Below are 14,802 nucleotides of genomic sequence, written 5' to 3' on the forward strand. Positions count from 1 at the left end.
AGCCTTAATCATGGGGCAGGTTCTCCAGACTGGGTAAGAAGCTTAACTGTTCAGGAAGGACAGGCAGGGCAGAAAAGGTGGGGGAGTTGCATTGTATGTAAGAGAGGAGTATGACTGCTCAGAGCTCCGGTATGAAACTGCAGAAAAACCTGAGAGTCTCTGGATTAAGTTTAGAAGTGTGAGCAACAAGGGTGATGTTGTGGTGGGAGTCTGCTATAGATCACCAGACCAGGGGGATGAGGTGGACAAGGCTTTCTTCCGGCAACTAGCAGAAGTTACTAGATCGCAGGCCCTGGTTCTCATGGGAGACTTTAATCACCCTGATATCTGCTGGGAGAGCAATACAGCGGTGCACAGACAATCCAGGAAGTTTTTGGAAAGTGTAGGGGACAATTTCCTGGTGCAAGTGCTGGAGGAACCAGCTAGGGGCAGAGCACTTCTTGACCTGCTGCTCACAAACCGGGAAGAATTAGTAGGGGAAGCAAAAGTGGATGGGAACCTGGGAGGCAGTGACCATGAGATGGTCGAGTTCAGGATCCTGACACAAGGAAGAAAGGAGAGCAGCAGAATACGGACCCTGGACTTCAGAAAAGCAGACTTTGGCTCCCTCAGGGAACTGATGGGCAGGATCCCCTGGGAGAATAACATGAGGGGGAAAGGAGTCCAGGAGAGCTGGCTGTATTTTAAAGAATCCTTATTGAGGTTGCAGGAACAAACCATCCCGATGTGTAGAAAGAACAGTAAATATGGCAGGCGACCAGCTTGGCTTAACAGTGAAATCCTTGCTGACCTTAAACGCAAAAAAGAAGCTTACAAGAAGTGGAAGATTGGACAAATGACCAGGAAGGAGTATAAAAATATTGCTCAGGCATGCAGGAGTGAAATCAGGAAGGCCAAATCATACTTGGAGTTGCAGCTAGCAAGGGATGTTAAGAGTAACAAGAAGGGTTTCTTCAGGTATGTTAGCAACAAGAAGAAAGTCAAGGAAAGTGTGGGCCCCTTACTGAATGAGGGAGGCAACCTAGTAACAGAGGATGTGGAAAAAGCTAATGTATTCAATGATTTTTTTGCCTCTGTCTTCACGAACAAGGTCAGCTCCCAGACTGCTGCACTGGGCAGCACAGCATGGGGAGGAGGTGACCAGCCCACTGTGGAGAAAGAAGTGGTTCGGGACTATTTAGAAAAACTGGATGAGCACAAATCCATGGGGCTGGATGCGCTGCATCCGAGGGTGCTAAAGGAGTTGGAGGATGTGATTGCAGAGCCATTGGCCATTATCTTTGAAAACTCATGGCAATCGGGGGAGGCCCCGGATGACTGGAAAAAGGCTAATGTAGTGCCCATCTTTAAAAAAAGGGAAGGAGGAGGATCCGGGGAACTACAGGCCAGTCAGCCTCACCTCAGTCCCTGGAAAAATCATGGAGCAGGTCCTCAAGGAATCAATTCTGAAGCACTTAGAGGAGAGGAAAGTGATCAGGAACAGTCAGCATGGATTCACCAAGGGCAAGTCATGCCTGACTAACCTAATTGCCTTCTATGAGGAGATAACTGGTTCTGTGGATGAGGGGAAAGCAGTGGATGGGTTATTCCTTGACTTTAGCAAAGCTTTTGATACAGTCTCCCACAGTATTCTTGCCAGCAAGTTAAAGAAGTATGGGCTGGATGAATGGACTATAAGGTGGATAGAAAGCTGGCTAGATCGTCGGGCTCAACAGGTAGTGATCAATGGCTCCATGTCTAGTTGGCAGCCGGTTTCAAGTGGAGTGCCCCAGGGGTCGGTCCTGGGGCTGGTTTTGTTCAATATCTTCATTAATGATCTGGAGGATGGCGTGGACTGCACTCTCAGCAAGTTTGCGGATGACACTAAACTGGGAGGAGTGGTAGATACGCTGGAAGGTAGGGACAGGATACAGAGGGACCTAGACAAATTAGAGGATTGGGCCAAAAGAAACCTGATGAGGTTCAACAAGGACAAGTGCAGAGTCCTGCACTTAGGACGGAAGAATCCCATGCACTGTTACAGACTAGGGACCGAATGGCTAGGAAGCAGTTCTGCAGAAAAGGACCTAGGGATTACAGTGGACGAGAAGCTGGATATGAGTCAACAGTGTGCCCTTGTTGCCAAGAAGGCTAATGGCATTCTGGGCTGTATAAGTAGGGGCATTGCCAGCAGATCGAGGGACGTGATCGTTCCCCTCTATTTGACATTGGTGAGGCCTCATCTGGAGTACTGTGGCCAGTTTTGGGCCCCACACTACAAGAAGGATGGGGAAAAATTGGAAAGAGTCCAGCGGAGGGCAACAAAAATGATTAGGGGGCTGGAGCACATGACTTATGAGGAGAGGCTGAGGGAACTGGGATTGTTTAGTCTGCAGAAGAGAAGAATGAGGGGGGATTTGATAGCTGCTTTCAACTACCTGAAAGGGGGGTCCAAAGAGGATGGATCTAGACTGTTCTTAGTGGTACCTGATGACAGAACAAGGAGTAATGGTCTCAAGTTGCAGTTGGGGAGGTTTAGGTTGGATATTAGGAAAAACTTTTTCACTAGGAGGGTGGTGAAGCACTGGAATGGGTTACCTAGGGAGGTGGTGGAATCTCCATCCTTAGAGGTTTTTAAGGTCAGGCTTGACAAATCCCTGGCTGGGATGATTTAGTTGGGAATTGGTCCTGCTTTGAGCAGGGAGTTGGACTAGATGACCTCCTGAGGTCCCTTCCAACCCTGATATTCTATGATTCTTTGGGGGCAGGTCCAGCATCAGGCACAAAGGCGGCTTTTAGCCACCTTTATGTTCCCCCCATCTTGAGGCCTCTGGTTCCAGCACATACCCCAGTGAAAGCTGGAGCAGGTCAAAGGCAGTACTGGCTCGTGTTGGCTGCCAGTGGCCCCCTGGCTGCTGAGGCTCACTCTGATGCTGGGGTGCCCCATCCCTGCCCGCTGCGTGACTACGAGAGTTGTGCAGTAGGAGCTGTGGTGGTGACTGTATGCCACCTGAGGATTCCTTAGACTAAAGGGATCCTTAAGTGGCTGGGCCTGCTGACATTAGGTTCTGCTTTACACTGCTGAAGTGGTACAAAGCAGCCAAGTGCTCTGAAAGGTTGGGACCTGTGGCTGTTATCTGTATTAGTAGATGCTTAGCACACTATTTAATACTGATAAATAAAATAAGTGATTATCATTCAGACAAGTTACTCAACAAAAGCCCGTGTCCATTTGACAATACATAACCCAGAAGAAAATGTACTTATGCAGCTTTTTCATGGTTATTTCTACTTATTACTTAATGCAGGCAATTGGTTTTTCCTGGACTTCTGTGTGATATAGATTGGTCTTGGGACAGTTCCTGCCATATTTGTTCCATATATCAAACTATGCACAGCTCCTACCTGGCCTGTCTTATGAGAGGGCACTGGAAGAGCTTGGTTTGTTTAGTCTAACAAAAAGAAGGCTGAGAGGTGATAAGATTGTTCTTTATAAATTCATTGGGGGAGGGGGGCGTTAAATAGCAGGGATGATGAAGAGTTATTTAAGCTAGAGGACAATGCTGGCACAGGAACAAATGTATGTAAACCATGAAGAAATTCAGACTGGAAATTAGAAGAAGGTTTCTAACCATCAGAGGGCTGAGGTTCTGGGACAGCCTGCCAATAGGAGTTGTAGGGGCAAACAACTTAATTAGTTTTAAAAGAAAACTGGACAAATTCATGAGTGCAGTTGTATGACAGGGTTTCTTGTAATGGTAGGGGGCAGGGCTCAGCAGCCCTGGGGCTCACTTCCAGTTTACGTCTTATATTCCTAAAAGTTCATGCTTCAGGGTTGTGGCCGACCACCTACAGGGGTGAGGAAGGGCTGTTTTCTGTTTGTTTGTTTGTTTGTTTTTATTGCGGCAGTGAGCATTCTCTCTCTAAGGTACTTGACTGGCTGGTTCTTGGTCACATGCTGAAGGTCTAACTGGTCTCCATATGTGAGGTTGGGGAGGACTTTTCCCCCAGGTCAGAGTTCAGGTCAGATGTGTCTGATCTATTTTGTCCATCTCCTTGGTTGTAAAGCAGCATGCTGCTGCTAGCACTTGATGAAATAGTCATGATGATAGTTTATTTGTGAACCTAAGAGCCCCTTTATGCCAACTAGCAAAGCGCACACTCAACACACTGTTGTAAGACTATTTAGCCAAACAATGTATTGTAAGGTATCATATAAAAAACTGGTGCCATGCTGGTCATGAATATCTTTGCATGATATATGTACTGGTTGTGTATAAAAAGTTATGTATGTGTGCTGGAAATATGATCTTAAAATATGTTTTTGAGGCAAGCCTGCCTTAGACAAAGGAATATGGATTTACCTGTCTGGGTCAAGCTTTGTAAGTCATAGACATATACAAAGTATATTTGCAAATAAAGTAAACAAAGCAATCAAGCTAACAAGCTGGGAGGAAACAGCTTGTTGAGCACAGCAGGGAACACACTGGAGTAGAGTTAAAGAAACCCCTACAACAACCCAGTTCCTGTTTCTCTGCCCCCTCCTCCCCAGAGCCCAGCTGGGGGGCCAGACACTCAAACCCCCTCCCTCCAGAATCCAGCTGCAGCCCCCCCAGTCCAGAACTCACATCCTCTGCCTCCCAGAGGCCAGCTGCGGAACCTCCCCTGGCCCAGACACACACACCCCTGCCCCCCAGAGCCCAGCTGCGGCCCCCAGCACAGACACTCACATCCCTTACCCCCCCCCCAGAAGCTAGCTGCGGGGCCCCACCCGGCCCAGACACTCACACACTTTACTCCCCAGAGCCCAGGAATTCAGAGGGAGAAACAGCCTGATGCTCGATCCCAGGCTTGCATGGAGTATCCTGTGCGCTGCTGCCTCCGTCCTTCAGGGCATGCTGGGAACTGCAGCTGCTGTGAACCCTCCAGTTCCCTCCCCCTCCTCCGGGCCTTGTCTTCTATTTGCGAGCTGGGCTCTGCCAGGTCCAGCAGCCCCTAGTGGTGGCCAACATCTCTGCAGCCCATTTCTGTAGGGGAAAAGAATTTCTGCATGCACAACATTAATTTCTGCAAAATTCTGCATTGCGCAGTGGTGCAGAATTCCCATAGGAGTAATACCATGAACACCTAATTCAGGAACAGAAGTTTTTCCAAGCAGCCATTAGGCCTGGAATTGGACAAGAGGTAAGTAGAACTCAAACCCATACTGTATTGGAAATATCTGTTTATGCAACTTTTTCTATTTTCCAAACAATATTCGCTAAGAATTATAGGGCAAAATTTTCAAATCTGGGTGTCTACAGTTATGCTCCTAAATCCATATTTAGTCACCTAAATAGAAGTGTACTCATTTTCAGAGGAGCTGAGCACCTGCAGTTCCCAATAGCTCTCTGTGCCTCAGGCTTCCCATTTGCAGAATGGGGATAAAGATGCTATACTCCTTTGTACAGTGTGTTGAGATCTATGAATAAATGATAAGTACTCTTACTACCAACATTCATCTCAGTCTTTGTATATGGCTCTGTCAGGCAACTCATTTGAAAAACTCCCTCGCACCAAAGGGAGAGAACAGGATAGAACTTTACGTATCTTTTAAAACACACAGTTTTAGTACATACAGACATCCAAATGATGCAAAAATTCTCAATGCATACATTTACTGATTCCTAGAGACTACAGTAATTCATTCATTAACTTTCTATCCCTAGGCTTTGAAAGGTACTTCGTACACACATTTCCATTTCTCTTTTCTAACAAGAAAAGGCAATTACATTTTTACAAACCAGCAAGTGATAAACAATAACTTCTAACTGAGCCCTCACACATAATGCAAGAATCCAGTTGAAACAGGCTAAAGTTTTGTTTTTGAAAATCTGTCTTTTCTATGAATTTAAAAAAAAAATCTTTTGAAGATGCATGCCCTGCCATTACGTCGCTTATACTGATTTACTGAATCCCGGCAAAGGACTGCTTATACTCAGTGAAAAGAAAGGCTGACTGAATATATTAGAATGTTAACCATAAAACAAGCCTGTGAGTCCCCAGGGTGAAATACAATTAAAGTTAAAACTTCCCCATGTAGCAGGTTTTTTAAAATGTCTAGTTTTACATCTTGACTGTATGGCGAGGACTTTCCACTGTACATCTGAGACATTGTTCTGCAGCTGCAAGTTGCTGGGTTGCAAGTTGCTGGGTTCAGCTGCGAAGATTTTAAAAGCTGCTTTGTTGGCAGCCTAGGACACATCCGTGACCTTATTAAAGTAGAAGTGAAAGCTCTCTCTCTCTCTCTCTTTTTTTTTTTTTGCAACAGTAAATCTACTAATTTTACAGTCAGTTGAACAGCAATGGATTAATTTGTTTAAAGTCTGCATTCACAAAGAAAACGTGAACTTCACTGCCTTGAATACCCTAAACTACAGTGTGATATTTGAAGGGTAGAAACTATTACAACTTGCCCTAGAATGATCCAGGCAGTTCACTGTCACCTGCTTCTCAGCACAGGTGCTGACCTCTCAGTCTATTCTGTGCCTCCTGACAGACTAGCAGCTAGGCTGAGCCTTTGTGTGCAACAGAGAACTCTTTTCCAATGACTGGGCCAGTTTTCTTCAGCAGCCACAGGAAGCAGAATAAAGAAGAGGTTAAGGGGCACAATGAGGGTCAGTATGGGTTAAATTTAGTTAACATCAGAGGTTATAGCTTTTAACAATAGCTTGAAGGAAACTTATTTGAAGATGCAATTTGTTTCTTCTTTGTCAACCATTATTTTTTTTAACTCTATTGACAGTGACAGCTTAACAAAGTTTTTATATGCCAGGGTTTTTCATCCTTTAGAGAATAAAGAACTGTGATGCTAAAAAGAGATGCAGGTGGAAGACTTGATAAAGCTTCCATGATTTTCCAATTGAGGGTTGAAAGTAGGCTCCCTGCTTGGCTAAGTCAAAAATAATTTGTAGATGTTGGAAAAAAAAAACACCACACATTAGGAATGGAGGAACTTTTGCATACAAGTTTCCAGTAGCAGTGTGTTTTATCAGCAATATTATAACTGAATAGTCTTTGTGTCTGTTTTATTCCAAGATAATCTAGTGGGTTTTTTTTTCTATCTACTACTAAACATGATCAGAGTGAAATCCTCTTAACAAAATTACTGATTCATCTTTCCTTAATATTTACTGGTTCATAACGTATGGCGCTAGCTTCCCCCCGCCCCCGCATTCAGTAAAGAAAGAGATGCGTTTGACTGACAGACCATGTACTACAAAATGGTCTACATGAATATTCACATCACTGAGTTCTCATTCAGTTTATTAAAATGCAAAGGTTAAAATGCTCTCTAAACTCATTTTTTTCTTCAGAGGATACAAGTAAAATGCATAACAAACATTCAGATGGACCTTTTATATTACTGTGTACATACTGGAATTACAAGGCTTGTGCCAATCAATCTCTTCTTTATGTTATATATTCTAGTGCAAAATAAGAACTGTTTGTATTGTGCTGGATAAGTCACTTAATTGTTGCTCTGAATCCCTGAACTTGAAATCCTAAAATTTTATTTAATTAAATCTGCTGAGAATTAATCTTTAGTATAAATATATATGTTTCATTTGCCTTTACTTTAAAAAAAACATTTGGATATTATGATGCATGCCACTGTGATCTGTACATTAGAAACACGTAGGCCCAAACTTTGTGTTGTTTATAGGTGTGAACATCATTAAATTCATTGGTGTGAACTTTAAATTGAGAATTTATGCCCCTATATAGTCAGATTATAGCTTTTGTAGTGTACAACAACAATTTAACAGTGATGTTCACTAAGGTAAGCATTTCTCTGTGAAATAGGTTAGTGTATATTTTCTGGCCACTAAGAGCCAAATTCTTCTCTTAGTCACGCTAGCTCAAATCTGGAGTAACTCCATTTAAAATCACTGGAGTTACTTATATTTGTACTGGCATGACTGAAAGCAGAATTTGGCCCTAATGTTGAGTAATGCACATTATTTTTCATGATTTTATAAGGCCAAATTCTGCCCACAGATAAGGGACATCTGAGAGTTTCCAAGTAATCAATGCAAGAGAGACACTTAAGGCAGTTCTGTTATTTCTGGTTTGGGTGAATTGTGCCACCAGATGGATGTGAGTATTTGAAAGCGGCACTGAGACTGATGATGGGAGGGTGTAGTGGTAGTAACCATGTAGGGCCTTCTCTGGGCATAGACCTGGGGGAAAGGGGCACAAGCTGGCCCAAGTTCTCAGGACAGTACATCTCCCCACTGTGGGCTGCCCATCCACAGGGCAGCTCATGCATTGTGCAGGTGGACACACCCCACATCTAATCTCCTCGTGACAAACAAGGAACATAAGAGACAAAACGGCATTTAAAAAACAACAAAAACCTCTCCTTACTATTCTGCTCACAAAGCTCAGCCAAAACTGAGCTGCGAGGGGAACAGAAACGTCTTTTCAAATATTTAATGCTGCCATTTTTCCTCTGAGCTGTTCTTAGCAGCCTTAGCCCGTTCACTTCAAAGGCTTCACGCAGACAGCAGGCATCAACCAGCCCACGCAAAGTGGAGGCTTGGGTAGGAGAATTGCAAAGCAAAGCTAATGGCAATACTACTGCTGTGTCGAGGGTGTTTGTTTATTACAAATCATTGATCTATTTTTAATTGTGGCGCTAGTGCTGTTTCGTTTATGGCTTTAGTTTTAGAGTAATCTAATGCTCTAGTTGGTAGGGCATTGGGCTGGGGGTCAGAACACCGGGTTCTGTTTCCAGCTCTGCTGCTGCCCTGCTGTGTGGCCTCAAGCAAGTCACTTCACCTTTCTGTTTCCTCTCCCATCCTTTGTCCGTCTTGTCTATTTTGACTGTAAGCTCTTTGAGGGCAGGGATTGTCTCTGGCTATGGGTTTGTACAGTGCCTAGTACAATGGAGTCTCAGTTTGGGCCTTTTGGCACGAGTGTCATTTAAATAAATAATAATGGAATGTTCCTCAGTGAGGAAATCTGAACAGCCAATCAGGATTCCCCGATGAGCCTGAGCCGAGAGCTGCACTGACAGCCTTAACAAAATAAAAGTCCTTCAGAAGACTGAGGATTTTCCTGGATGCTGATTAATTAGTTAATGTTTGTGTAGCCCTTTGAATAGAAACAGCGTTAGGTAAGTGTTAATTATGATATCTGTGTAGTTAGAAAACAATTTACAATGCTGTAAATACTTCAAATAATGCTAATAGAGTTTTATTCAAAGTCTCAGTGGGGATCTTCAGAACTTTATTGGCTTACATTTTTTTGTGAACTTCATTTGTCATAAACCTAAAATTGTTTTGTGTGTCTGCCTCTGTCTGCCTCCAGATGGAGTTCAAGTGCACTGGGATACTGGTCAGATCCTCAGCTGCAGGAAATCATCCTACCTCCATGGAAAGCTATGCTGACCTCTAGCAGCTGAGGATTTGGCCCACTGTTAATATTACACGCAAGGGAGTTATGATCTTAGCAGAATTTTATAATTTTGATTCTCCTCTAAGATCTCCCTTCTATGGGGATGTTCTTCTACTAGATCTAATATTTACACTATTAAAAATTAATGATCATACACTCAAACACCATCTGTTATGAGAACAAAAGTGTTCATGCCAATTGATTGCTCTTGTTTGTGGTTCCAGTGTTTCCATCCACAATGAAAACAGAGTGCTTCCAGTATGTCAAAATTGTACCTCTGGAGAATTTTGTCTGCTTTCATGCAGATTTCAGATCTCAGTCATGGTCAATTCCTACAGCTCTTTGCTTCCAGACATTTCTATCTTTACACCAGGCTTGCTCTCAGAGAGCCTCTAAGGCAACCTGTCTGCAGCTGGGCCAACTTCCAGAACCCAACTTAAGTTATCTCGAGCCAAGATTAGCATTCATGGGCTCCCACCAAAATCAACTGGACTCCACATGATGCTAAGGTTCTGTCCTTGTAGATCTTGTTGCAGGATGAGGGTCTTAAAAGGAAAGCTCCTCAGAAGAGCCTAGTGGCAAAAGCCAGCCCACTGTGTAACTTCCTTCCATTTTCAGATAGGTAAGACCAGGGGTGGGCAAACTACAGTCGTGGGGCCACATCTGGCCCACCAGCCGATTTAATCCAGCCCTCGAGTTCCCACTGGGGAGAGGGGTCTGGGGCTTCCCCCGCTCCCGCGCTCCAGCCAGGGAGCGGGGTTGGGGGGCCGCTCCATGCATGCTGCAGCTCTGCGTGGCTCCTGGAAGCAGCAACATGTCTCCCCTCCAGCTACGACACATAAGGGCAGCCAAGGGGCTCCACACGCTGCCCCGGCCCCAAGTGCCGGCCCCGCAGCTCCCATTGGCCAGGAACTGCAGCCAATGGGAGCTACAGGGGCAGTGCCTGCAGACAGAGCAGCGCACAGAGCCGCCTGGCTGCGCCTCCGCCTAGGAGCTGGGGGGGGGGGGTGCACATGCTGCTGCTTCCAGGAGCTGCTTGAGGTAAGTGCTGCCAGAGCCTGTACCCCTGAGCCCCTCCTGCGCCACAACCCCCTGTCCCAGCCCTGATCCCCCTCCCGCCCTCCAAACCCCTCGATCCCAGCCTGGAGCACCCTCCTACACCCCAAACACCCCATCCCCAGCCCCACCCCAGAGCCATCACACTTCCAGTCAGAGCTCTCACCCCCTCCTGCACCCCAACCCGAATTTCAAGGGCATTCATGGCTCGCCATACAATTTCCATACCCAGATATGGCCCTCGGGCCAAAAAGTTTGCCCACCCCATGGTTAGACGGACAACCAAAAGTAACATTATTCTGTTCTACTCTACAGGTTTCTATACCGTGCTCATCACCCTAGTATCTGAGCGCCTTCCACTAGTGCATTCACTGTTGGTTATCCCTTTCTAAATTGCTTTTTTCTTGCAGCTATTATTAACTATTACTTATGTCAGGCATCTCAACAGCTAGTACATACATGATCATCCAATCTGAAATATAATGGGGCAGTTCCTCTGCATTGTGTCTGAGCAGGAAGTTCCAGGGTTAATTAGTTCATGATTGTAAAGCCCTTTAAAAGTGTATAGTGCTCTTTAAATTCTAAGTATTATTTTATTTATTTACTTGGATTTATGCAGCACCAACCATAGCACAATATCTAGGCATATTTATCAATAACATTAAAATGACAGTTGAGGATCTCTTACCAACAATACCCTGCCACCAGCCCCCTTCCATTTAAACCTGGGTAATGGAACCACAAGCAATGTGTTAGAGCTCATATTTTGATGTAAAGCATAGAGGGGAGCAGCCTCTTAATTATCAGGGATTCAGAAACCAGATCAGCACCAACCCCTTGAATTGCCCTCAGAAATTAACGCACAAGCTAGCATTAAATTCTCCAATACATTACAACTATAGATGGGGCAACCAAGATTTAGCAGGATCTAGTCATACCATAGACATTACCACATTAATTTTAGTAAGGTTTGAAGAATCACAAGAGAACTCTTCTGTAAAATGTGCTCATTAAGTAACATTAGTACTTATATACAGTAATACTGATCATAGGAGCAGCTCAAAGTACTTTACAAACGTTAATATAATTAGCACTCATTATAGCACTTTTAGCTAGTCAAAGGACCATACAGGCCTTTCTGAGTAATCCTCAACAAACCCCTGTAAGGTAAATAAGTATTATCCTTGTTTTCCATTTGGGGAAACTGAGGTGAAGTGCTTTGCCCAGGGCCATACATGAAGAAAACGCCAGAGCTGGGATTAGAAGTCAGGACTTTTTAACTTTCAAACCTATAAGTCATTCCTCCAGACCAAGCTGCACCCCAATTTAGCCTCACTCTGCCACTGGAAACGATAATATCCATTCTAGCTATTTTATGGATGTGTAACATGAGGCATGGAGAGGTGCAATGTCTTGTCTAAAACCACTGAGCAAGGAAAAAGCAGAGCTAGGACTAGAAACCAGGACAATTGACTCCTAGTACCACATTCTAACTATTAAACCCAACTACTTCCGTGGAATTTGAGGGCCCTGAGTCAATGACATGTTATCACCGTACATTTGCTTTTGTTTATACACTTGCATATGGTGCTAATGCAAAACATCTTGTATCCATTACCTCGTGAAATAATTGCCACTCTTAAGGTTATATATATTTGCGTCTGATGAGGACAGAAAAGGTTCTTGAACAAGGCAAAGATATTTATGTATAGTTATGTACCATCCTTATAATAAATATCTGGTAAATACATATAGATTGGCACCAAATTCTTCTTTTTTTAAAAGCATTAATAGAGCTGGTTGGAATATTTTTGCTAAAATGAAATTTCAGCAAAATATGCTGTTTTGTCAAAGCTGAACCATTTTGGTTTCCGTTTGCTGGGAAGGTTTTAGGGTGTGAGCCTCTGTAGGCTGGATCTCTGGCTGGACTACATCTCCCCTGATGCACCACACTCTTCCCACCTTGGCAAGCTACCCCAAGTACACGATGTGAGTCGAGCCCAGCCCATAAAGAGAATGAGAACATGAGTCACTCAAAGTGTAACTCCCAGGAGGCATTTCCAAATCAAAATATATTGGGTTTTGGGTGTGGGTTTGTTTGTTTTTGTTTTAAACAAAAAGTCAATATTTTCCATGGACAACAGGCTTTTTTTTTTTTTTTTTTTTTTTTTTTTTTGCAAAAAGTGTTTAGCTGAAAACCCACTTTTCCATAGAAAACCAGTTTGGGCAGAAAATTTTAGACCAGCCCTAGTCAATAAGTATTCAGGAGTCAAGTTTGCCAGAAGCAAAGGCACAGCATTTTTTATTAACTGTGTGAGCACTCAATGCTGTCTGAGTCTGCTCAGGCTTTTGGAAACATCTCGTTTACGCTGATAACACACAAGGTATGTCTACACTGCAATTAGATGCCCACAGCTGGCCTGTGCCAGCTGACTGGGGCTGTTTTATTGTGGTGTAGACGTTTGTGCTTGGGCTGGAGTTCTAGGATCCTCGGAGATGGGAAGATCCCAGACCTCAGGCTGCAGCCCGAGACTGAATGTCTGCATTGCAATTACACAGCTCCTTAGCCCGAGTCAGCTGGCATGGGCCAGCCGCAGATGTCTAGTTGCAGTGTAGACATACCCACATAGACTCAGTACAGGTCGTCATTCCCATACCAACATTGCATAACTGCATTTGGATAATCACTCCCATACTAGTAACTACTCGATACTTCTGCAGTCACAATGGTAGTTTTGTTGACTGGGTGAAAGAGAACTTACAGAACCTGCTTTTCCTCTCTGCTTGGTTGCACGGTTGATATGGAAAGAGTCTATTATCTGGGCAGCCATACAGGGACCTGCACTTCAACGAAGGGTTATGGTCATGTTCATTATATGCAAATTTGCTAGAGCATTTATCTAACTATTCATTAACATAATATCAATTGGTACATCAGCATAGCTCTTATCTGATCCAAAATATTTCTCATGTAAAAAAACTATGCTGGAAAAAGCAGTTTGGCCATGTAAAGAAAGGATGAGCCATACTCATCCCTGGTGTAACTGCATCGGAAATATCAAATCTCCACCAGGGATGAATATGAATATCTGCAAAAACAAGCACTGTACAAGTGATTTACTCACTTAAATAGTCACATTAAACAAGTTAGTCCTAAATTCATCTTGTTTTACTTGATTATTTAAATAAACAACCTTCTTCTGGCTTGACTGATGGTCTGAAGTTTTTCTTTTCTAGCTTTCAAATTTATTTGTTTGTTTTCCCTATACGAGAAATGTTTTGGCTCCGATAGTATTTATTTCATTGCTTTTTTCCACTGTGCTTTTTAAAAAGGCAAGAATTGACCTACATTTGCATAAATGGGAAGTTAATAAAAATTTTAATAAAAGTACCAACTGCAATATCGACAGATATTTTAGATCAATATGTTACACATCTTTATATTAGCATCTGCATTTGTGGAATTATTTTGGCCACAGGAAAGTTCCCCCATTGTTAGATTAATGCAACTGAACCCTATTGAGATTTCTAAAAATGATAAAAATTGAATAAGAAGGCCATAAAGTTCAAACAAGCCTGTTCCCTAGTTCATGTCAAAATCTACCTAGAAACAAAATTTCATGACAATTATATTTCATACTCTTTTGCTTCCAGGGGAAGCAATGTTGTAATATTTTCATTAAATGCAGAATATTTTTGGTTTACAAAGGATCATTTAGGCCTTGTCCTGCAAACACATACCTATGAGAGTAACTTTACTCATGAGAGTAGTCCCACTGATTTCAGAGTCACTAAAAACCTGAGTAAAGTTACTCATTTGGGTTCCGATTCAACAAAGAATTTAAGAATGTACCTAATTTCAAGAGCTTAAATTAAAGGCACTTCTCCCATGTGTAGGGTTACCATATTTCAGCAAGCAAAAAAGAGGACAGGAGGAGCCCCGCCCTAGCCCCGCCCCCATCCTGCCCTAGCCCCACCCCCGCCCCTCCCACTTTCCACCCCCCTCAGAACCCTCAACCCTCCCCCTGCTCCTTGTCCCCTGACTGCCCCCTCCTGGGACCCCTGCCCCTAACTGCCCCCCAGGACTCCACCTCCTACCTAAGCCTCCCTGCCTCTTGTCCCCTGACTGCCCCCTCCTGAGACCCTTCCCCCATCCTAACTGGCCCCCTAGGATCCTACCCCCTACCTGTATCCTGACTGCCCCAACCCTTATCCACACCCACACCCCCAGACAGACCCCTGGGACTCCCACGCCCCATCCAACCACTCCCCACCCCCTGACAGCCCCCCCCCGAACTCCTGACCCATCTAAACCCCTCTGCTCCC

Source organism: Terrapene carolina, unplaced genomic scaffold (genome assembly GCF_002925995.2).
Source record: "Terrapene carolina triunguis isolate 2854851 unplaced genomic scaffold, T_m_triunguis-2.0 Scaffold141, whole genome shotgun sequence".
NCBI classification, from domain to species: domain Eukaryota; kingdom Metazoa; phylum Chordata; order Testudines; family Emydidae; genus Terrapene; species Terrapene triunguis.